Source organism: Bubalus kerabau, chromosome 10 (genome assembly GCF_029407905.1).
Source record: "Bubalus kerabau isolate K-KA32 ecotype Philippines breed swamp buffalo chromosome 10, PCC_UOA_SB_1v2, whole genome shotgun sequence".
Taxonomy (NCBI): domain Eukaryota; kingdom Metazoa; phylum Chordata; class Mammalia; order Artiodactyla; family Bovidae; genus Bubalus; species Bubalus kerabau.
Window position 1 is genome coordinate 40205714 of NC_073633.1, and position 26278 is coordinate 40231991.

Sequence of the window (26278 nt, forward strand, 5' to 3'; positions counted from 1 at the left end):
AAAGAGGGAAAGGGAAACAGCGAGGAGGAGACAAAGGGGAAAGTGACCACTCTACTATTCCCCATGTGTGTTTATATCTGCATGTATGTGTGTGGCTTTGACTAGCAAATTTGCCCCATTTTAATAGAAACTTTAAACTTCACAATACTGTTTTTATTATTTCTAAGTATAAGGGCTTCCCTTGTGGCTCAGCTGGTAAAGAATCCACCTTCAATGTGGGCGACCAGGGTTACATCCCTGGGTTGGGAAGATCCCCTCGAGAAGGGAAAGGCTACCCACACCAGTATTCTGGCCTGGAGAATTCAATGAACTGTATAGTCCATGGGGCTGTAAAGAGTCGGACATGACTGAGCGACTTTCACTTCACTTCACTTTTAAACTTCACAATTCTGTATTTATTATTTCTAAGTATAAAACTAGTGCCAGCTGTTAACAAAAGTCAAGCCATGGAAAGGAAGCTAAGTGTCACTGGATAGATAAGTGGATAAACATACACACACCACCACCACTACCACCAATGGAGTATGATTCAGCCTGAGAAAGAAATCCTGCAACTTGTTACAAGATGGATGGACCTTGAAGGCATTATGCTAAGTGAAATAAGTCAGACAGAAAAAATAAATACTCTATGCCCTCACTTTAATGTGAAATCTAAAAGATCTAAACTCAGAAACAGAGGAGAACGGTGTCTGCCAAGGATTGGGGAGGGTGGGGAAAATGGGGAGATGTTGGTCAATAGGTATAAACTTCCAGTTGTAAGATGAATAAATTCTGGGGATCTTAAGTACAGCCTAGTGACTGTATTTAAAATACCATATTATATACCTTAAACTTGCTAAGAAAGAGGATCTTAAATTTCTCACCATCAAAAAAAGTCATTAAGTGAGGTGATGGAGATATTAACTGACCTTATAAGTCATAGTAATCATCATACAATACAGACCTATATCAAATCTTCTCATCATACATCTTAAACTTATACATGTTATATGTCAATTATATTTTAATAAAGCTAGGGGGAAAAAGTTAATGTCAGGTCAAGACCCAATGCTATACGCTGGGGAAAATTTAAAGGTGTATCCTCAGATTTTAAAAGTAATTTATGAAGTCAGAGGGATATTGTGAAATCACAAGTAATACTGGGGAAAGAAAAAAAAAAGAGCAGATAGCTTCAAAATATGAGGTTAAAAATTTATCAAATTCTCTTAGTCCCCAAGAGACACCTAAGGCCAAAGTTCACCACTTTCCTTTCTTCTGAAGCTAAAGCCATAGCAGTCATGGCCAAAGTTGGAAGGTCTGTGGGGGATCCAGAGACATTTAAGAGGAATGACTGAGCCCTGGAGGTGATGAGGCAGGGAAAGTATTTTTTCTTATTTCTCTGGCAACATTTAAGTGTTTTTAACATAGCTCTTCTATGTCTCCTTGAAAGTCCTTGTGAAAGTTTGTGAAAAGAAAGCTAGGAAACCACAAACTTGGTCTGTAATTAAACAAGCAATCTCAGTTAAAGGCAATAAAAGCTGTCAGAACAAAAAAGAATTACAAGTTAGTATACAAGACTCTACAATTATGTTCTTGAAAAGGCTGTAGTCGGAAATGGATAAACTCTATTTTATATTGGAACTTTGTGACACAACTGAGTATGTGAAGTTTTTTTTCATGAGTCCTATGATTGTCAGATTTTTTTTTACTCCAAGTAATCCTTTGACTCTCTATCCCCACAAAATACAGCAACGTATGGAGAGCACCTTTCCTGTTTGAATCACAAATGCAAACAAGAACATACTATAAAAGTTCAGTGAATATTCAGTTGAATCCTCAGGATACCCAAGAGTGTGATATAGAACAGATAGAATTATTATTTCATATAAATTCTCACTAATCCATGAAAGGAAAAGAAAAGTATCACAAATAAGTAACAAGGAATTTAATCTAGTTATAAAACAGTAGTTTCAAATTCCTCTCAAAATTGAAACAAGAAATGTATTTTACTTCCACTGGACAATAAGTACCATTTGGCAAGGGTAAATTTCCTCTTTTCACTGTTGTAATGCTGGCATTTAACAGGGTACCTGACATAGAGAAGATGCTCAAAACATATATCTTGAAACATGTATAACATCATATATGAAACGAGTTGCCAGTCCAGGTTCGATGCAAGATACTGGATGCTTGGGGCTGGTGCACTGGGATGACCCAGAGGGATGGTATGGGGAGGGAGGAGGGTTCAGGATGGGGAACACATGTATACCTGTGGTGGATTCATTTTGATATATGGCAAAACCAATACAATAAAGTTAAAATAAAATGAAAAAAAAAAACATATATCTGAATAAATAAATGAATATTCAGTATATAGAAGAATAATTCAATGAATATTTGTGTTAACTTCATGTATCTACTAAAATATACTTAGTCCCCAAATAATGTCAACTAAGAAATAAGCAAAGGAGGGTCTTGCCTGGCAGGCCAGTATGCTCCCAGTGCAGGGGCCCAGGTTTGGCCTTGGTCAGGGAGCTAGACCCCACATGCTGCAACTAACAGTTCGCATGCTGCAATGAGGAACCAGCACAGACAAATAAATACATAAATATATCAAAAAAAAAGAAATAAGCAGAAGTGGGAAAGGCGAGAAAATGAAAGAATGAGAAGCAAAAACAAATACAGAAAAATATCACTTGCCTTTGTAAAATCCTATTGGCAGTCAATCCAATGATTATGGCACCTTGAAAATGCTCATCCTTCAACGAATAGAGCTCTTCAAATGGAATAGCTCAAGGAGCCACCAAAGAGATAATACTGTTCCGAGCATAATTAATGATCTCCCCACACCATTACACCTAATAACGTAAAATGAAGTCTCATCTGGCTGTACAATTATTTTGGGGATCTGTTGTCATGTCATAGAATCAAGGAACCCTAGAGCTGGGAGGAAACATGAACCATCTAATGAACCACCTAATTCAACCTCAGTAATTCACAGATGAAGAACTTCCCAGAGGCTCTGAGTACCTTGGCCCAGGGCCCTTGCAGCAGTGTGAAAACCTGAACCTCTGTCCTTCAGAGTCCTAAAGTCTGACACAATCAAGATATTTGTTAGCTTGTATTCACCAGAGTTTTAACCATTCATTAAGAATTCAAGACCTTTCAAGCAACTTCTAGGTTTGAACTTCTTAGTTCAGTTCAGTCACTCAGTCATGTCCAACTCTTTGCGACCCCATGAATCGCAGCACGCCAGGCCTCCCTGTCCATCACCAACTCCCAGAGTTCACTCAGACTCACGTCCATTGAGTCGGTGATGCCATCCAGCCATCTCATCCTCTGTCGTCCCCTTCTCCTCCTGCCCCCAATCCCTCCCAGCATCAGAGTCTTTTCCAATGAGTCAACTCTTCGCATGAGATGGCCAAAGTATTGGAGTTTCAGCTTTAGCATCATTCCCTCCAAAGAAATCCCAGGGCTGATCTCCTTCAGAATGGACTGGTTGGATCTCCTTGCAGTCCAAGGGACTCTCAAGAGTCTTCTCCAACACCACAGTTCAAAAGCATCCATTCTTCGGGGCTCAGCCTTCTTCACAGTCCAACTGTTCTACTTCCATTCTAATAGCAATGTGACACAGTCATTGTCTACAAAACTCACGGGCTGAGTTCCACTGTGGCACCAGGATGCATACAGGATGGGTGAAAACAGCTCTAGAGCAAATGTTTAGATTTCTAGGTTCTCATTTCCCACTCATGAGTTAGGCCTTTTCCCCTGTACCTCTGGCTTTTAACCTACAGTTAGGGAAAATGTAAATAAGCAAATGTATTAAACTGTCTCGATAATGACACCAGGACCTCTAAATCCAACTGGTAGTAACAGGACTCAAATGCTTCAAAAAAGGAGAAGTGCAACCTCAACTGGATCCTCAGGGGAAGTCTCAAAAAGTGGTCCAAATGAAGGGTGCGTGTGTGTGTGTGTGTGTGTGTGTATGCGTGCTCTGTCACTTCAGTCGTGCCCAACTTGTGACTGCATGGACTGTAGCCTGCCTGGCTCCTCTGTCCATGGGATTCTCAGGCAAGAATACTGGAGTGGGTTGCCATGCCCTCCTCCAGGGGATCTTCCCAACCCACGGATCGAACCCATGTCTCTTAAGTCTCCTGCACTGGCAGGCGGTTCTTTGTCACCAAGCCACTAGGGGAGCCCCCCAAATGAAGGCTACACAAGAACAATAAAGGTGGGAGAGCCTATGTGTAAAACACAATTCTCCCACATTCCTCTTCTCACCTGGTACAACAGAGAACTATGAGGGATGGCATCCACCAAGGTGCTGCAAAAAAGACTAAATGGTACAGACGTTTATTTAAACTTTTTAATCCCAAAAAGGCTCGAACAGAAACTATTCATTACTACATGTAGGATCTATTAGATGCTTGAAAATCTTTGGAGACAAAGATGTCTCATATACCCACAGAAGGATATGAGTAAGGAAAATATACAAGTTATATATACAAATTTTTTCCATTTCTAATTCAGACTGAAATTATTATTTTTTTTTTAATTCCCATTACTCTCAAGAGAGAGGGAAGCAGGAGTTTCTCTCTACAGTACACATCTCTTCAGTCTAAGAGATGTGGTACCACCACATTACCTACCATTGGGGCATAAGAACAAATTCAGGCCCTCATTTTTATAATCAGCATGGGTGGCTGGCAACTCTCAATTGCACCAATGGGTAAATAAATGCATACAACTCCCCTGGATGCCTGTTGTTTTTCCTCTTTTCACATTATATGTAGTAACCAGTTTTTATGCTAATGCTAATGCTAAGTCACTTCAGTAGTGTCCGACTCTGTGCCACCCCATAGACGGCAGCCCACCAGGCTCCGCCATCCCTGGGATTCTCCAGGCAAGAACACTGGAGTGGGTTGCCATTTCCTTCTCCAATGCATGAAAGTGAAAAGTAAAAGTGAAGTCACTCAGTCGTGTCTGACTCTTCGCAACCCCATGGACTGCAGCCTACCAGGCTCCTCTGTCCATGGGATTTTGCAGGCAAGAGTACTGGAGTGGGGTGCCATTGCCTTCTCTGACCAGTTTTTATAAGCAGGCAAAAAAATCCTCAGAACTGTTTACTGACTATAATTAACAGGGTTTATAGTATTTGAAATCAAATAAGCACTATGACTAATACTATAAAATATGACATATAAAAATGAGATTAAACCAATGTGGTGTTCTATTTGACTTTCCAGTGAATGTAATTTTTCTGGTTTCCCTGATGAAATGTTGTTTTGGAGGTACAGTGGAAGAACTATGAGTCATGCCCCCAGTCTCTATTTGCCACTTTGCCATTTACATGATTTAAAGCCAAAATCTGCTCTCCTTCCTATGTTATAACAAAATTACACAGCATTAAAACACAAGTCCACCACCCATGTTCTAGGACATTTGCATCAACAATCAGATGTAAAATAGGAAAATATCCAGAACTCTGAATAGATCACCTAGCTGTGAGTATAAATGTATAGCAGCTTGTAAGCCTTAATAATGTTCACAAAATTATTGAGCAATCCTTGATTAAAAGGTGCTATAAAAATTCAAATTGTAATCATAAGAATAGGATGTGGATTGGGACCTTTGATATCAACCTTCATTTTTTTTTTTACCTCACATGTAATATTCTGCTACAAAGCCTCCAATTTTAATGTTATACTTGTCAGAGTTAGTGAAACTGAAATGAATCACAGACAATATCTATCCCTGATTCCATTATCACAGTTATTATTATATCATTCAATACTATAATATCATCATTATATAATACTATAAGTATTCATGGTGCAGAAGCAGAATACTACAGGATAAAATACCTTATCTGCTGATCCTTTATTATAATGAATAAAGCAGTGAGCATTCTTGCTAATTTTGATAAGACAGAAAAGTTTCAATGTAAGCTCCCTTCCCCCACCCTTATATTTTATTTATTTTTAACCTGCTTGGGGTCCAAGAAACCACTGGAGTGATAGACATTTACTAATGACCTTTCCAGCAGGGCTCACATATATGAGTAGCTTTCTCCAGCTCCCTCGCAGACTCAGAGACTCAGGGTGGCTCTCAACTACCCATTTCTACCTGAGGGTCTTTGTATTTAACTGAATTCTTTAGTGACAGTGATCTATGGAAGAAAGAATGCTGCTTTGGGTAGGAATGCACACACGTGTTTTCAGCTATTTTATATTCAGGCCTGCTGTGACTCAGCTGGCAAGTTCAAAGTTATAGTCATTTTTCATTTCTTGGAGGAAACCATCTCAGTAAAAATAAGAAAATTTAAGAAAATCCAGAGCTTTTCTTTTGAAGGGAAATGTAGGATAAACTTTCAAAATGATTTCAGTTTGTCTCAGTAATGGTACAGATCATGAAATGACAACCATGAAGGTCCATTTAACGAAATCTAAGATAAATAAATATGATTAAATAAAATTTAAAATAACATGCAAATTAATTCCTTTGGGAAAGTGAATAATTTGGATGTTTATTATCATTGTACTTGTCGACCTTCATGGAATGTATCTCTAAAATAACTTTGTACTATGATTTTCTCCCAGGAGTTGTAGTGAGAAAATAAAATTTCTCTAATGGAGAAATTCTTTACACAATTGATTTCATCCTTGAAAGCAGTTCATTTTTAGTATGTACTACTGAATCAACAAATTCATATTCAGACTTGGCCTTTGGAGAGAATCCTGCGGCAGTGTAATTAGTCCTTTGCACCTGAGGTCAGAAGTGTGGCAGAAAAATGGCACCGTTTTAGGTATTGGTAGAGGAAAGTTTGATTATACAGTGGGAAAGAGAAAAGAAGAAGAAGAAAAAAAAAAGAGGTCCAATACATGAAGTGACTGTTATTTTATTAGAACAGTCATTACAGGTATGAGAAAATATTTAAAAGACAAGCAGTAACAGTGAAATCACAAAATTTTTGTTTTCTTTTTATGGATTTCAAACTGAAGTCATTAGAGAAAGTTAAAACTGAGTTCTTAAGTGTTGAGAGTAATTCTGGAAAATATTTGCCCATACAAATCCTAATTGGGCCTGTTCTGGACAATGCTCCTATGTGGAACTGCCCAAGTAGGCTAATTTGGGTCTTATCAAATCCTGAGGCACCTGGAAGGAAAGATCTGAGAAACACTGATTAAAAAAAGAAAAAAAAAAGATGTGGAAAAAGATGAACAACATAGTCTGTTTTCTGATCAGAAACAAGCTTGCCCAAACCCATGAGAAAATACTTAATGCTTGTAGGTCTCAAATTTGTTTGTATTCACTCTGGGACTTCTGGATATATCTGGAAAAATCTAGATGATGTGCTTCAACTTTAGTAATAAACGATTGTTACCTACAACAAGTGGGATTATTAAGTCTGGTCCTTATTTCTGGATGTGCCTGCAATTTGGTGCATACTTTACAAACTGCCTTTGCAAATATTCTTTCACAAGCAAGTTCTTTAAATTGGATCTAAGCTTCAACAATCAATGTCATATTTGTCAACCTTCCAGTGGGGTATGATTAGAAAATTCTGCAAGTGTGCCAACCATAAATTGAAATAAGGTCTGAAGGGGTGGCCATGTGGCTACATGATTTACAAGCCTGCCGTGCCATGCTAAGTCTCTTCAGTCGTGTCTAACTCTTTGTGACCCTAATGGGCTGTAGCCCGCCAGGCTCCTCTGGCCATGGAATTCTCCAGGCAAGAATACTGAAGTGGGTTGCCATGCCCTCCTCCAGGGGATCTTCCTGACCCAGGGATCAAACCCACATCTCCTGTGGCTCCTGGGTTGTAGGCAGACTCTTTACTGCTGAGCCACCAGGGTAGCCCAGCTTACAAGCCTACAAAGGATCTAATGTCATGAAGTGTATGAATAACAAACCTTGGTGACAGTCATTTTCCTCAGCTGAAACTATTAGTCAAAATAATCTGTGAGACATCCTTCTCCATCTTTAGATGTTTCAAAAGGCTTTTGTTACTTTAAAAACTCAATTTCTGAAACTCCCTCCATACACTTGACCTCTCCAAGTACACCTTCTCCTGGAATTTCATGCCCATCACAGCTGACTGCCTGTGAGTATCCAAACACTTCCCCTCCCTACAGGAAAGTACATTAACCTCCAGCCGTCTGGCTGTGCCACGTTCCTATCAGTTAGGTTTGAACATTTAAAACAGCTGTTCCAGAGGTGATTAATGACTGGAAATTTGCAACCCTTTTGTGTCCCTGTGGACAGGTCACCCCAGACCCTCTGTCATTGCCACCTGTCAAGATGCCCTGACTGCACACCACGCACCCCCCACCAGTGCTCATTTATCAGTCAAATCTGCCAAAATGATTCTTTTCTGGTGTGCATCTGAGACACAAACAAGAGAGACCTGTTTAATTGCTCATGACTTGCTTTATAGCCTCTAAGAACTCAAGAGAATTTTGCAAGCAGTTTCAAATTCAGAAGCTGAGAACAGTATTTCCACTAGAGCTGAAAACCAGCATCTGGATGCATGATGTTCAAAACCTCTCTGGAATGCACTGTGATTTATAAGTACTGAAAAACTAAACTTAGCAGAAAGGATGATTTAAATACCTAACTAAAGGTACAACTATTTTATAGTTAGTTTCTATTTGTTCAAGAAACTCCTTTCTCAAGATCTGCTGCTCTCAAAAACTGAGAAAATTATTTAATTCAAGCTTTCAAATTGCTCGTGTAAAGTTGTATAATTCCATTTCTCATCCAGGCATTGGTGAGATGAATAATCATCAGGCAGTTATACGAAAAAAGGTTTTCAGAACAAAGTGGCCAGGAAGAGGGATGAGAACAAGAGCCCTGAGGATGCATAATTTGGGGTTTATTCCCTAACGTTGAATATGTGGCTTTGTCTACTGGTAAGTGGGCCTCAGGTATTGATCGCACCCCTTCCTGCCCCGGGCACACCACACCTTTGCTCTTTCCACACCTTCCTACCACACCCCCAGGCCTCTCACAGGGTGTTGTTACACACTGGTTTGGGTGTTCTCTAACACACGTGGGCCATGGGATGATAATTTATGGGTAAAATTTAAGAACAATCATTCCAAAAATTATCCCTCAAAGGCTGAAAACACACACACACACCAAGGATGGGGGGATGCCGGGAAGGACTGAGGGCAAAGGGAGAAGCGGGCAGCAGAGGATGGGATGGGCAGATAGTGTCACTGACTCAGTGGACAGAAATTTGAGCAAACTCTGGGAGATAGTAAAGGACACAGGAGCCTGGCATGCTACAGTCCAGAGGTCACAGAGTCTGACACGACTTAGCAACTGAACAACTACAACAAAATATTTCTTAAAAGACTTCTTTTTTTCATTTCTAATTTCCAAAAGAAAATGCATGTTTAAGTGTTCCAACAATATCTGCTAAATAGGACATACAGTATATCGCACTAGTAGGTTGAATTTTTTAAGACCAGGATGATAAAGTCTGAATCCAAAAGTGAATTTATCATCACTAGATTTTACCCTTGAGTTAATTAAAAGATGGTCACCAGTGATCTTTCGGAGAAGGCAATGGCACCCCACTCCAGTACTCTTGCCTGCAAAATCCCATGGACGGAGGAGCCTGGTAGGCTGCAGTCCATGGGGTTGCGAAGAGTCGGACACGACTGAGCGACTTCCCTTTCACTTTTCACTTTTCATGCATTGGAGAAGGAAATGGCAACCCACTCCAGTGTTCTTGCCTGGAAAATCCCAGGGACGGTGGAGCCTGATGGGCTGCCATCTATGGGGTCGCACAGAGTCGGACACGACTGAAGTGACTTAGCAGTAACAGTAGCAACAGTGATCTTTAGAAAATTGTTACCCAAAAAAAAAAAATAATAAACTTGTCATGGTACTGGCAGCTTGAAATTTCCTAAACAATTTTAATTACCTTAATATAAAGCATTTACCATATGTTAATAGATTTTCCTAGCACCTACTCACTACAATATAGTTTTATGATTTGGGTTTGATATAAACAGGGGGTTCTACAAATTATTCATGATCTTAGAGGGTGAGACCTAAGCATCAGAATGCTTAGAAAGCTCTCCAGGTGATTCTTATCTTTAGTGGTTGAGAACCACTGGGGCAGAGCAATGATCTCCAAGACCTGACTCCTTAGGAAAAGACAAATGCAATGATTAAGAACCTGGAAGAAATAAGCATACAAATAGAACGTGCTAATTATGTAAATAAAATACTAGCTCTGCGCACAAAAGTAAAAGTAGATTGGAAAACATAGATGTAGGATGTGGTAGGTGGTTTAGGATCAATGGTGCAGGGTTGGGGGTACTTCTTACAAAAGGTACACTATAAATAAAAGTATAAAAGCCAATAGAGTCACTGAATATGGAATGAGTAGGCATTTCAAGACCACCCCTTAAAATTATCTGAGCATTCAAGCCACCAAGCAATAATGGCTGTGATGTAACTTATCTTTATATCACTGTTTAGAAAGGAATGCTATTTAAGACCAGGGTGTGTGTGTGTGTGTGTGTGTGTGTGTGTAAAGTTTTTTATTTTGGTTGATTCTGGAAAATATTTCACCCCAAAGAGAACTGAACTCTTTGTCTAGCCTAAGAGCAAATGAAAGAGAATTAAGCAAAGCAAACAGAAAATAACAGCAAAATGAAGACAAACAGGCACATAAGCATTTCACTGAACACTTTTAGTTTTCTTTCTTTAAGAAAGGGAAAAGGAATTGTGTTGAGAGTCCTAAGAGTTTTCATAAGATGCATAAAAAGAAATTACTGGCCTCTTCATATACACAATTTTGCAAAATGAGGACACGAAAAACACTTGGAAAGCCAGTGTCTAACCCACTTCAGGAACTCTGGCTGGTGACATTTCCTGACAGAATATTTTATCCTGAATTTCACACCTTGCTAGCATAATAAGGACAAATATGCATTAGTAATAGATATACAGATATTATATCATATATACATACCACAAGTTTCCTGTCTCCAGGGACATTTTTCCTACCTATTATGATAATACTTCACTATCCCTGTGTTCGTCAAGATATCAAAGATGGTTGTGATGGAACAGTCTAGCTTACGTCTTATATTTAAAAAGGTCTCCTGTTTTTGCTATTACTTGGGTATGTATAAAAACCAGTATGTGACCTACTTTTTAACCACAGAGCTTAGATCACTTTCTAAGGCCGCTCGCTCTTCACTGTGGCTCCGGTCTCTTCGCCCCTCCCCGGCCCCACACCACCTGGGGTGTTCCTCCCAAACACCGCTTTACTGTTGTCACCCTCTGCCTAGGAACCAACAAGTGTTCCCTGTTGGATCAAGTCCTACGTTCAGCCTGACCCTCAAGAATCTGATGCTGCTGCCTCTTCAACTCTGGGTCCACCTCTCAATTGTTCATGCCAATCCAGCTGATATTCAAACTGCCTTCCATGGAAATCACATTTTCACTCATACACTCACTCAGTTAACATTCATTGAGCACCAGCTGAGTGCTGTGTCTGGTGCTCATTCCTGGCCCCACACTTTTGCTCATGCTTGTTCCTCTCTGTATATTCACACCTCACCCATTCTTCAAAGCCTGGTTCATACACCCCGCCCTCCACAAAGCTCTCAATTCTGCTCACCTGCCACCTGCCTCCCTTATCCTCAGGACCCCTAAATCACACATTTCTCAATCTGGGTTTATAAAACACTGGCCTAGAACACTAAAAAATTCCATCCCTCAGGCTTCCCTAGTGGTCCAGTGGTTAAGAATCTACCTGCCAATGCAGGGAACACAGGTTTGATCTCTGGTCCGGTAAGATCCCTCCGCTAGTTTAAATGTCAGTTGGGCTTTCCTGATAGCTCAGTTGGTAAAGAATTCGCCTGCAATGCAGGAAAGCTGGTTTCAATCCCTGGATTGGGAAGATCCCCTGGAGAAGGGAAAGGCAACCCACTCCAGTAGTCTGGCCTGCAGAATAGTCCATGGAGTCACAAAGTGTTGGACAGGATTGAGCAACTTTCACTTTTCAGGAAGATCCCACATGCTGCAAGGCAACCAGGCCCCTGTGCCTTAACTATTACTGAGCCAGAGCTCTGGAGCCCATGCTCTGCAATGGGAGAGGCCATTACAATGAGAGATCTGCATACTACAAGGAAGGGTAGCCCTCACTCTGCAACTAGAGAAAGCCCATATGCAGCAACAAAGACCCAGCACAGCCAAAAATAAGGAAGAACACTCCAAACCACCAAAAGATGCCATTAAAAACTCCATTCCTCAAATAAAATTGAAAATTCTGGTTTAAACAAGGTTGAATATGTTTCTTTACTATAGGAATTCTCAGAGCCTTTATAAAAAGTTAACATCAGTTGTGAATTCCTAAGAAGGCATAAAGGAGTCAGCATTTCACAAACTTACTTGGACAAGGAGGATAACTTTTTTATATTTCTACCGATATTCCAGGAAAATCCTGCTTGGGAAGTGTTGTTCATTGGTATTTAAAATTGGTACCAATTTAAAACTGCTACATGATTTACCACTTAATTGTTCTGGCTCTCTGGTATTATCCTATTATTCCTCTGTCTTTCTATGCATCTTAACACTTTTCCAATATCCAAACTATTAAGTCCTTCCACCCTTATGACTAAAAGCAAACAATTAAAACATAAAATACTGTTTACTCAATCCTTGGTAAAAGTTTTTTAAGACACATGAATCTATATCTATGCTTTAGTAAGCAGCATAATGAACAAATCTCTGATGGCCAAAGCAGGATGAAATAATAAAATAGCACCACTCTTAAAAGTGACCTCTTGTAGACCACCTCCCTGGGCCTCAGTGTCCTCATCTAAATAATAACAGGAACCTCCCAGTTCTGATGGTCTGTCTTCCAGCATCTCAGTATTCAGTTCAGTTCAGTTCAGTCACTCAGTCGTGTCCGACTCTTTGCGACCCCATGAATCGCAACATGCCAGGCCTCCCTGTCCATCACCAACTCCCAGAGTTCACCCAGACTCACATCCTTCGAGTCAGTGATGCCATCCAGCCATCTCATCCTCTGTCATCCCCTTCTCCTCCTGCTCCCAATCCCTCCCAGCATCAGAGTCTTTTCCAATGAGTCAACTCTTCGCATGAGGTGGCCAAAGTACTGGAGTTTCAGCTTTAGCATCATTCCTTCCGAAGAAATCCCAGGGCCGATCTCCTTCAGAATGGACTGGTTGGATCTCCTTGCAGTCCAAAGGACTCTCAAGAGTCTTCTCCAACACCACAGTTCAAAAGCATCAATTCTTCGGTGCTCAGCCTTCTTCACAGTCCAACTCTCACATGCATACATGACCACAGGAAAAACCATAGCCTTGACTAGACGGACCTTTGTTGACAAAGTAATGTCTCTGCTTTTCAACATGCTATCTAGGTTGGTCATAACTTTCCTTCCAAGGAGTAAGCGTCTTTTAATTATTATCCCTTAAATGAGTATTCACTGTATGGCCCCATAAAGGAAAGGACAAAACAATCATATAGTAGACTGAACTCATCATTCCCAGAACATTCTTAAGAAGTCTTTGTGCTTTGTGCTCTGCTTTCTCATTATTCTAATGTTATTTTCTTTTCTTATTATTTGCCTGCTTTAAATAAAAAACATCCCTGCTAACTGAGGCTTCTTGTGATTTGAATTTGAGTTAACCAAGGTTTCACGAGACAGAGAATGGGATGCCTCTCAGCTATAATAGTGACAGCAACACCCCAAGTGCTCTTTAATTCACAATATACATCTCTGGTCTTGGTCAGACGGAGTCCTAGCGGGCACTGTCTATGGTAAGGAAAACTTGTTTAAAGTGGAGGGTGGCATAAACCTCTGAAAAACAACTGAAGCAAGTCCCCATGTCTAGTGATAGCTCTAGTTCTATGGTTTAACAACTAAACAAACAATGCATTTCAAAATTTAGGGATTTCTAAGCTAACAAATCGGAGAAGGTGATGGCACCCCACTCCAGTACTCTCACCTGGAGAATCCCATGGACGGAGGAGCCTGGTAGGCTGCAGTCCATGGGGTCGCTAAGAGTCAGACACAACTGAGCAACTTCACTTTCACTTTTCACTTTCATGCATTGGAGAAGGAAATGGCAACCTGCTCCAGTATTCTTGCCTGGAGAATCCCACGGATGGGGGAGCCTGGTGGGCTGCCATCTATGGGGTTGCACAGAGTCGGACACGACTGATGCGACTTAGCAGCAGCAGCAGCAAGTTAACAAATACAAAATTTCTTATGCTTCAAGAATCCATTTGAAAAAAAAAATCATCATAAATCCAATATTCCAGAAATGGTGACTGTTAATCTCTATTCCATTCTTCTAATAAATTTTGCAACATTAATTGATTTTCTCCTAATAAATGATAAGCAACTCAAATTTTCATATTTTTTCTTCTAACCATCTATTAAAAAAGATGTTTAGTTCAAGCTATGGAAACTGCATTATTTTTTTCAAGAAGCTTTAAAGTATGTGACTTGGGGCAAGTTAACTTCTCATGCCTCCTCATTTCTTCATCCACCCCTCCTCAAAGTAGAGATTACATTATAATAATATCTACTTCTAGGGTTGTCATGAGGGTTCAAGAAAATAACATATTAAAACACTTGACACATCATTGTTGCTATTGTTATTACTGTTGTTTTACTACGGTTGTTGTCATTGTTTGTTATTATTAGTAGTAGCAGTGTTCTTTCTTAAATGACAGAAAGGATTCTATGAAGCCTCTTGAGGAGATTACATCACTTTGATCTGAAAGCCAAAATTTTTTTTGCACTCCTCTAAATCGACCTATAAAAATAGCCAGATCCCAAGTGGGAAAAAACCCAGAAAATCTTTTTCATGTGATTTCTTTTGCCTTTAACAGTTCCCCCATCTCAACCACTAAGCATCTGTCTCCCCCAATTCATGTCATCCAAGAAGCTTAAAGCAATTAACTGGGGGAAAGAAGTAAAATGAAATTGGATGAAATTAGACTGAAACAGCTCAATGCTTGACACACAGATTGGAGGATGAATTAAGGAGCAAAAAGAACAGATTTTTCCTCCCCAGGCAGAAGGCACAACTTGTACCCCCATAACCAACTTATGTCAATAAACAGCTGTGTCACTGTGAGTAGGTGGAGAAACCACTAGATTAGATGACCTCGGTGGTTCCCTTCCAACTCAAAGTCAGCCTCAAAGGCCACACTGTTGCTTTCTGGAAAGTCAAGTCTGAAGGGGAGGATCAGTCTAAATATTATCATTTTAAAAAGAAGCTCAGCGCTATTCAAGAATGAAGCATAACTTCGTTTTGAGGAGTACAACCTCAGCTCATTTACTTAAATTCTTCCAGTGCAGATTAAGACAACATGAAGTGATGTTTGGGTTAAAAGTTAATTTCTAAATATTTGCTACATTCAGAGTTAGTATCAATACATACTTAGTCATATATGAGTTTAACAGAAGCAAATGCTACTTGTATAGGACTAAGCGATACTGAAAAAAAGAAATTGTCGATTTTCCACATGCAGATTAGCAACGAAAAGATTTCATTTCCTTAAACCTTTCCTTCTATTTTCCCCCTCTTAATCTTGGATCCTACTTATCTAAGAAGGGTTCCTTTCTGCTGGAAGAAACCAAAGGAAAAGTAAACTTACTCTATGATATTGCTCAAACTTTTTTTTCTAAGACTTCAGCACATTTTATTTGTTATAACATTTAATAATTATTAACTAATGGAAGCTCTTCAAGCAGACAGTACCTTCCTTTGGACTGAGTCAAACACCACTAACTAAGAATATATTAATCATTAACTATATGCTGTGCTAGCTATTTTGGGGAGAACAAGGCTACTTAGAGTCCCCACCCACAGCAATTTACAATAATTAACCTGGATGATGTAGATGAGAAATGCAGTGAAGTTCAAAATATTCCATTCTCTTTAACTTGACATGAAAAGAAGCATCCTAGAGGTTACTAAGGACATTACAGAATCGAAAGTACAGTTTCTGGTCTCCGGAAGCTCACCAAATAGAGGGTTATAAATGTCAGATTCTAGATACGAAGACTTGTACTTTTTTAATAGTATATTTTTATTTCTCTGTGTATAGTGTGTGGGCTTCCCTTGTGGCTCAGGTGGTAAAGGATCTGCCTGCAATGCAGGAGACCTGGGTTCAATCCTTGGGTTGGGAAGATCCCCTGGAGAAGGGAATGGCTACCTACTCCAGTATTCTGGCCTGGAGAATTCCATAGATAAGAGGAGCCTGGAGGGCTATATAATCCATGGGATCACACATGAAGAGCAAACACAGACCAGAGACTAACACTTTTACTTTCATAGTGTGTAACAATTTCCATTTTCCCAATTGTTCTACTCTAATTCCAAATTGAGTTTGGATGTATAGATTAGCAAGATCTCATGTGTAAAACAGGTCACGTTTCTTGAAAAACTCTGTAGAAGTCCAAGTATACCTTTGGGAATGTGAAAAATGAATGTGCCTAATGACCAATAAATAACTTAAGGTATGTGTTTCTCATTGGTTTTCCCCCTCTTTCCTCCGGGTTCCACAAACTACTTTCATATGTATAAGAGGTTGAAAGTGTTAGTCACTCAGTCGTGTCCGACTCTTTGCCACCCCATGGACCATAGCCTGCTAGGCTCCTCTGTCCATGGAACTCTCCAGGCAAGAGAACTGGAGTGGATAGCCATTCCCTTCTCCAGGGAATCTTCCTGACCCAGGGATTGAACCCAGGTCTCCTGCATTGCAGGCAGATCCTTTGCCACTTGAACCACCAGGGAAGCCCAGATTGTCTTGCTAATAACAAAGGTTTCTATCACTAGAGGAGAGATTGTATAAATCACTAAATTAAACAGTGCAATAGATAACAAGACCATCTGTTCTACACCAGTTGTTTACAGCAAACCTTCTAGGGTGCCTAATAATGGAGGAGAAGCTGTCCTCTCATGTGTCCATGCGTCCAGGAAATGTTCTCAAAGTCACATAAATTGCAAGAAAGACATGTTTCTTAAAGTTAGTCAGAAGAACTGGTCTTGTCATTTATTAGATTAGAAAATTATGACCTCATATTTATCACCATAAAGGTAGAAAATTTCAAAAGAACAATAGATGAGAATACTGGATGCCTGAAATACTACAACTGAAGAGAAATTTTAAATAGAGCATCTACTGAGAAAAATTGCTAGAACCCTTTGAGAGAAAATACATCCAACTCAGTCTGCCCAGTAGAAAAAGACAGCCCTTTGGAAGTTTCAAAAGAGGAGGCAAGAGCGAATGTTCTCTCAGACATAGCAGTGTATCCATGTTTCACCAGTCTCAAGGCCTGCAGGCTCACTAGGGTTAGTTTACAAAGATACATCAGTCAGGAAGACCTGCGTGACCAATGGCTCTCATGACTAATGGGCTAAACACGGGACAAAATTCCACAGCCCCCAAGTCTGGTGAATGATGAATGACAATGAAAATAGTTGCCTGTTCTGACCATGTAAATTCCTTTCCTTTACAGGGAGGCTGTTTGCCTAAAGGCTTCAAGGTGAATCATGGAACTGCACATGTTCTGGAAAAAGACACACTAGCTGATAAAAAGATGGCTTCTCCAGTAATACACGAAAAACATCAAAACCTTGATAATCACGTGCTATTGCTTAAGCTGGCATTCTCTCTGTCTTATCAGTTTCACCAATCAAAATGTATCAGGGTATGAGCGTTTATATAACAAGTACAGAAAGATCCCAAGGAAACTCCCTGTCATCTGGGTTCCCCAAACTATAGTTTTCCCAGCACCTGTTTTCTCCTTGTTAGCAATGTAAGAAGGTATACTGTCTATAAAGAGATTTAAGACATGTCAGGAACCAAGTTATATGAGAACCTGTCCTTATGGAAAAGAAATTTAAACATACAGGGAATCTTTTTCTAAGGCTCTTCATGGATATAGATGATCCCCCCACTCCCCGCCCCACCAACAGTTGCCATTTAGCCTCAAAAATATTGAACTAGAGACATATTAAAAGAATGTCTCCATTCTAGAATTTTTTTCAGAGAAACAAGCCTAAGAATGGATATCTTCTGTTCAGTTGCAATCATCAACCAATTCTTCTGCTGATCTGACATTTCAGCTGACATTAACAGACTGACCATCTATTAATTCATCCATTCATGTAACAAACATTTATTGAATGCCTACACAAAACCCATGTTGTAATGTGTGTCTATGTGTGTGCGTGTGCGTGTGTGTGCTTAGTCACTCAGTCGTCTCTGGCTCTTTGTAACCGCTTGGACTGTAGCCCACCAGGCTCCACTATCCATGGGATTCCCTGGGCAAGAATACTGGAGTGTGCTGCCATTTCATTTTCCAGGGGATCTTTCTGACCCAGGAAGCAAACCCACATCTCTTGCATGTCCTGCATTGGCAGGTGGATTCTTTACCATGGCACCAGCTGGGAAGCCCCCATGTTGGAATAATGCTCTAGAAATCTTGGCTCTGAAACCCAAAATCTGTGTAATCTTGAGTAAATTTCTTGAACTCTCACTGTCAGTGTCTTTGTCTCTAAAATACTGGTTGCTAGTGTGTAACTACTTTTTAAAAGCCAAGCTAGAGAAACACCATCCTCCTTACTCAGATGCCATCCAATCCCCCGGGAGGGGAAGCACATGGACAAACCTAAAGGGGGACTATGATATATTTTATTTTGGGATTCAACTCACAATCTTGGGCAGGTTGCTCTGGATCCTTCCACCGGTCCAAGAACAGGATCACTCACTGAGACACTGAGTGTCCCATTCCCGTTGCATATGGATATATGTAGGTCTACACAGCAGCTAAGATGAAGAGATGCTGAAGGCATCAATCACAGCCAGTGTTCAGATGAACCCCCACTTGGTCTCTGGAAGTTAGTCAAGAAGGCAGTAAGATGCAGAAATTGAGTGTAATATGATAGGATTGCCCCTAAATCCCAGAAACCTCTGAAAACAGTAGCTGACTGTGGGAGTGAATGGAAGGCAGGGTTATGTCACCCTTGACCTGTTGCTACCAGCATACTTCAAACTGGAAATGCCTTGTGCAAGGACCTCTGTGATTTTAAAGACAGAACTGCTCTTATTGGCTTGGAAAAATCAGTTGATTCAAAACTTTCCTGATAGTCTTGAAGTATGTCAGGTCATTTCAAATCTTTTGTGCTGCCACAATGATAGCATATACATGGCTAATAAGCACATGAGAAGATGCTCAGCGTCACTAACCACTGGGGAAGTGCAAATCAAATCCACAATGAGATACCAATTTGCATAGCCATTAGGATGATTATTATTAAGAAAGAAAAGAAGTTTTGGTGAGGACGCAGAGACTGCAACCTTTGGGTACGGGTTGTAGAAATGTAAAATACTGCAACCACTGCAGAAAATATCAGTTCCTCAAAAAACTAAACATACAATCTGGTAATTCCATTTCTAAGGTATATACCCAAAAGAACTGAAAGCAGTTGAACAGACATTTATATACCCATATTGATAGCAGGATTATTTATAATAGCTGAAAAGTGGAAGTAAACCAAGTGTCCACCAAAGGATGGATGAACAAAATGTGGTATATTTATACACACACACACACACACACACGCAATGGAATGTGATTTAGGCTTAAAAAGAAAGGAAATTCTGACACATGCTACAACATGGATCACCCTGAGCACATGATGGTAAGTGAAACAAGTTAGACACAGAAGAACAAGCAAGAACAAACACTGTATGTTTCCACTTACATGGGGCACCTAGAGTAGCCATATTTATAGAGACAGGAAGTAGAATGGTAGCTTCCAGGGTCTGGGAGGAAGGAGAACTGGGGAGTCATTGTTTAATGAGTACACAAGTGTCAGTTTGGGAAAACGAAAAAGTCTTGAATAAAGATGGAGATGATGCTTACAAGAAAACATGAATGTGCTTAACACCACCGAACTGTGCACTTAAAATGGTTAAAATGTAAGATACTGAAAGGGTACATCATGGTGATTTGATATATGGATAAATTTTGAAAGGATTCCCACCATCTAGCAAATTACTATATCCATCACCTCATGTATCTTACAATTTTATTTGTCAATCATATCTCATCAAAGCTGAAAAAAATGGTTAAAATGATCAATTTTATGTTACATGTATTTCATCACCATTAAAAAAAATAGGGGAAAAAGACTGCTTTTGCTTGGAGTCTTATGGGAAGGCTTGACATTGGGGTGCACTGACCTTGGACTGCAAGGAGATCCACCAGTCCATCCTAAAGGAGATCAGTCCTGAGTGTTCATTGGAGGGACTGATGTTGAAGCTGAAACTCCAATACTTTGGCCACCCGATGCAAAGAGCTGATTCATTTGAAAAGACCCTGATGCTGGGAAAGATTAAGGGCAGGAGGAGAAGGGGACGACAGAAGATGAGATGGTTGCATGGTATCACTGACTCAATAGACATAGGTTTGGGTGGACTCCGGGAGTTGGTGATGGACAGGGAGGCCTGGTGTGCAGCAGTTCATGGGGTCGCAAAGAGTCGGATATGACTGAGCAACTGAACTGAACTGAACAAACAGAAGTAGGAAATGGGGGATAAGGGATGTCACCAAAGGCACTGAGTAATTATCTGAGGATATTGGGAGAAATTCAGTAGAGAACTCCATGTCTAGAGTAAAACTTAAGAGATCAGATGAGGCTGAAAGGACAGTTGTGTGTAGTTGAAGGACTTTGAATGTCAAGCAAGAACATCTGTACATAGAGGAAGGCAGGATATGAATAAGTTTGAACTCTTAAAAAGATGCCTTTATTAGACCAGACTGGAGCAAGAAGTGTGTGGAGGCTGGGGAGCCAGTGAAGAGTCTGCTGTAACAGCTCAGAAGAGAATGTAAAAATGCAAGAGGCTTCAAAAGCACAGTGCCTTACCACAACACTTCTCATGCCTGAGTATAGTACACAGCCCGCCTGTAATGATTTTTCAAGTTAAATTATCATTTTTATAATGTTACTTCAATGTGTACAATACAGAATTAGATATAAATTCCTTATACCTATAGCTCCATGGACTGTGAAGAAAGCTGAGTGCCAAAGAATTGATGCTTTTGAACTGTGGTGTTGGAGAAGACTCTTGAGAGTCCCTTGGACTGCAAGGAGATCCAACCAGTCCATTCTAAAGGAGATCAGTCCTGGGTGTTCTTTGGAAGGAATGATGCTAAAGCTGAAACTCCAGTACTTTGGCCACGTCATGCGAAGAGTTGATTAATTGGAAAAGACCCTGATGCTGGGAGGGATTGGGGGCAGGAGGAGAAGGGGACGGCAGAGGATGAGATGGCTGGATGGCATCACCAACTTGATGGACGTGAGTTTGAGTGAACTCTGGGAGTTGGTGATGGGCAGAGAGGCCTGGCATGCTGTGATTCATGGGGTCACAGGGAGTCAGACACGACTGAGTGACTGAACTGAACTGATAGCTCCTATGAAATTAAAAACCAAAACAAAGTTACCAATAGACAGTCTTGTTCTAAAGCTCGTCCTTTCCTGCTACTGGACACATGTCAAGGATGTCCAGCATCCTTCCTGGGGAATGAACAATTGTCTGAGGGTGTAAGCCTGAAGCAGAAGACCTGAGTTCAAGTCCTGACTCTGTCACCTGCTGGAGACTTGAGCAAATTCTTAATGTGAACATCAATTTTTACATCTATCAAGTGAGCAAAATAACCTACCTCACATGGTTTTTTGAAAATCAAGAGATAAGTGGAAAGTACCCTACTATCTATAATGTATTTTCTAAGAAGTTCTCACTGTCACAATCTTGTGGATTTGTATTAATAAGCAATAGATAACTGAAATTTGCTGAATTAAGTGACTTTTTTGAAATTCTGAACCATTTTGAGAGAATCATCAAAGTTTACATTTTTTTGAGAAAGAGGTAATCACTTATTTTTTACTAATTATACTCAGGAGATCGTGTGTTCCTCCATCTAGCGCCCTCATTTGCAGAGGAGAAAAGGCAGACAGGTTGAGGGCCCTCTTGTGTTGGTGACAAAGGCAAATGAGCTCAGGCTTCTTGGATCCCAGATCCTTTCCCCAATGATAAGCCAGAAGGCTCATCATTAATGCCAAGAAAAAGTAAAAAGTAACACCTTCTGTGGAAAGCATACCTGGGCACCCTTCCATGACTCCCTCTTCCATACATGGGCTAAAGTGGGTCTCAGAGAAGATTCAACAGTTCCCAAGGAGGATGGAGGGTCTTCACTCCTCAGGACCCCCACTAGTGCTCAGGGTAAGAGCTAATTCTTCACCCCACACATCATGCAGAAGAAGGGCACTATCCTAACCACCAGGTCTGAATGTCAACCCATGTCTTTCCCATTCTGATCTGACAGGCAGCATGACACTATATATGCCCCTGTGCGTGCATGCTAAGTCACTTCAGTCATGCCTGAGTCTTTGCACCCGGATGGTCTGTAGCCTGCTAGGCTCCTCTGTCCATGGAATTCTCCAGGCAAGAATACTAGAGTGGGTTGCCATGCCCTCCTCCAAGGGATCTTCCCAACCCAGGGATCAAACCTGCGTCTCATGTCTCTTGCACTAGCAGGTAGATTCTTTACTACCAGCGCCACCTGGGAAGCCCATACACACCCCCAAGTCCACATAATTCTCTTTGCCAGAACAATTTATCTGAGTCATATTTATAACTCCTTAAACACAGGCTTACCAGACCACCTGACCTGCCTCTTGAGAAACCTATATGCAGGTCAGGAAGCAACAGTTAGAACTGGACATGGAACAACAGACTGGTTCCAAATAGGAAAAGGAGTTCGTCAAGGCTGTATATTGTCACCCTGCTTATTTCACTTATATGCAGAGTACATCATGAGAAACGCTGGGCTGGAAGAAGCACAAGCTAGAATCAAGATTGCTGGGAGAAATATCAATAACCTCAGATATGCAGATGACACCACCTTATAGCAGAAAGTGAAGAGGAACTAAAAAGCCTCTTGATGAAAGTGAAAGTGGAGAGTGAAAAAGTTGGCTTAAAGCTCAACATTCAGAAAACAAAGATCATGGCATCTGGTCCCATCACTTCATGGCAAATAGATGGGAAAACAGTGGAAACAGTGTCAGACTTTGTTTTTCTGGGCTGCAAAATCACTGCAGATGGTGACTGCAGCCATGAAATTAAAAGACGCTTACTCCTTGGAAGGAAAGTTATGACCAACCTAGAGAGCATATTCAAAAGCAGAGACATTACTTTGCCAACAAAGATCCATCTAGTCAAGGCTATGGTTTTTCCAGTGGTCCTGTATGGATGTGAGAGTTGGACTGTGAAGAAAGCTGAACGCCGAAGAATTGATGCTTTTGAACTGTGGTGTTCGAGAAGACTCTTGAGAGTCCCTGGGACTGCAAGGAGATCCAACCAGTCCATTCTAAAGGAGATCAGCCCTGGGATTAATTCGGAAGGAATGATGCTAAAGCTGAAACTCCAGTACTTTGGCCACCTCGTGTGAAGAGTTGACTTACTGGAAAAGACTCTGATACTGGGAGGGATTGGGGGCAGGAGGAGAAGGGGACGACAGAGGATGGGATAGCTGGATGGCATCACTGACTCGATGGATGTGAGTCAGAGTGAACTCCAGGAGTTGGTGATGGACAGGGAGGCCTGGCGTGCTGCGATTCGTGGGGTTGCAAACAGTTGGACACGACTGAGCGACTGAACTGAACTGAAACACAGGCTTTATCCTACTCTTTTTCAAAGAGAAGTCCTTTAAGAGCAGAGTTATTAGCACCAATGAAACTGTGTACTTTCCAGAATCATATGAATTATTAGATTGTATAGGTTTTACTTGTTTTTCAAAATATTGACCTTTTTTAAGTTTTGCACTTGTAAGTCAACTTTGAAGAACTGTTGTTTTTTGTTTTTTTTTTAAAAAAGGCTAAACACAAATATTGCTGCTTTTTTTTTTTTTTTCTTTTTAATGACTCCCTAAGAGAAGTCAGCAGAGCCAAATCTGCTTTCTGAGGTTTGGGCTTTGCGCTTTGCTGGCTGCGCTCTGACAGACCACACAGATGCAGGACCAAATGTATCTGGCACTCCCTGAAAAAAGCCATCAGCGCTGATCTTCAGAATGCTGGTTGTGCACCTAAAAACATGCGCTACAGCTCTCACATCCTGGATCTCAGTACTTTGAGCCAAGATGGCTTGAGTTTTGAACAGTAACAGTTAGGATTGGTCGCGCTATTCCTCTTCACCAGTGACTCCACTCTCTTCTTCAACAAGCACTGTGGCTGTTATAGTAATTTCTCAGATCTACTCAGGGGAAGATCATGTAACAAACTCTAGCAACTCAGTGAACCTCAATAACTGACAAAGTTGCTAAATCCAAGAATAGGTTCTCTGCAATCCTGTATGAAGAAGGTCATAGGGGGCATCTGCTAAACAAAAAATGTAGTTTCTGTGACTGCTGAAATCAGATAAGTGGGAAATTGGAGGAGCTTAACACAAAATGCATTTTCTTGACTTTCTTAGCACAAGGAAAAAGTAGAATAAATGGAAAGCTATCAAGTACAAACAGCAAATATCAGAAAAATCAGCATCTTTTAGAAGGGATGAATGTTGTGCATGAACATAATTCTATAAACCTCTAGTAGCCCTCATTATATATTTAAAGAATTCTTTTACTCTGTGTTTGTGTATGTGTGCGTGTATACTCAGTTGCTTGGTCATGTCCAACTCTTTGCAACCCCATGGACCGTAGCCCCCCAGGCTCCTCTGTCCATGCAATTTTGTTAGAAATAACTAGGAGAACAAAACCATTACTGTAGGTCCCCCTGTGATGAAAAGTAACAAAAGAGAACTTTAGTAATGAAATCATCAAGAAGTAAGAAATGTGGATTTTCAAATGCAGATTTGGTCCAAAATTTCACAAAATGTTTATGATATGCAAAACCTCCTCTTAAATGGAGAGAAGGGGAGCAGTAACCTGAATCAGGATCAATGAAAAGAATTACCTAAAAGAATCAACCAACAGGTACTTCCTTGGTGGTCCAGTGGCTAAGACTACATGCTCCCAATGCAGGGGGCCTGGGTTCAATCCCTAGTCAGGGAACTAGATTCCACATGCCCCAACTAAGGTCCTGCAAAGATCCTGCATGCCACAGTGAAGATCAAGATCCCATATACTGCAACTAAGATCTGGCATGGCCAAATAAATAAATTTATTTTAAAGAAAAAAGAATCAACCAGAAGCCTTCATACTCAGAATTTTATGTCTTCAATGTGGAGAAGAGTTTATACATAAATGCAGGGACAAAGTTGCACAACTTATAAAAGTGGATCATAACTGATCCACATCACCACTATGTTCAGTCGATATAATGAGAAAAAAGTACTGGCAAACAAAAAATGACATGTTTCTTTCTACTGTATTAACCTTAAACAAAAAAGCTTTATCCTGCCTTTTCTGTTCTTGGAGAAAAAATGAAACACCTTTAATTTAGTAGTGAACTTCCCATGTTTTGGGAGGTTCAAATTATGCTTATAAATAGAGCAAATAAGCTTCTAACATATCCAAGACGGCAGAGTAGAAGGACGTGCGCTCATCTTCTCCTGCAGAACTCCAAAATTACAACTCACTGCTGAACAACCATCAACAGGAGAATGTTGGACCCCACCAAAAAAAGATACCCCACATCCAAGGGCAAAAGAGAAGCCCCAACAAGATGGTAGGAGGGGCAAAATACCATTTAGAATCAAACCCCATACCCACCAGAGACTCTCAGAGGGCTCAAACAAAACGTTGTGCGCACAAGGAGAACCCACAGAGACTGGGTTTGAGTGTTTGAACTTCTCCCACAGAGGTATGGGTCAGCAGTGGCCTGCTGCAGGGGCAGGGGCTCTGGGTACAGCAGACCTGGGTATGGCACAAGCCCTCTTGGAGGAGGTAGCCATTAACCCCACCATTAGGAGCCACCAGAACTTACACAGGACTGGGGAAACAGACACTTGGAGGACACAAACAAAACCCTGTGTGCGCCAGGACCCAGGAGAAAGGAGCAGTGACCCCAAGGAGACTGACCCAGACTTGCCCATGAGTGTCCAGGAGTCTCTGGCGGAGGCGTGGGTTGGCACTGGCCTGCTGCAGGGCTGGGGGCACTGAGCGCGGTAGTGCCTGCACAGGACCTTTTGAAGGAGGTCCTTCATTATCTTCATTATCTTCATAGTTTGGCCTCAAGTCAAACAACAGAGAGGGAACACAGCTGCATGCATAACA

General features: G+C 40.8%; 1 protein-coding gene and 1 long non-coding RNA gene across 3 annotated transcripts in view; one reads left to right on the forward strand and one right to left on the reverse strand.

The window, feature by feature from the left end:
- The window catches only part of FSIP1 (fibrous sheath interacting protein 1), a 240833-nt gene that overhangs the window by 61261 nt on the left and 153294 nt on the right, over positions 1-26278 (reverse strand). The gene's annotated exons all lie outside the window — the stretch shown is intronic.
- LOC129621204 (uncharacterized) lies at positions 8454-12217 on the forward strand. Its single transcript, XR_008699146.1, has 3 exons — positions 8454-8602; positions 8744-8891; positions 11295-12217. It is a non-coding gene; the product is annotated as an uncharacterized LOC129621204 (long non-coding RNA).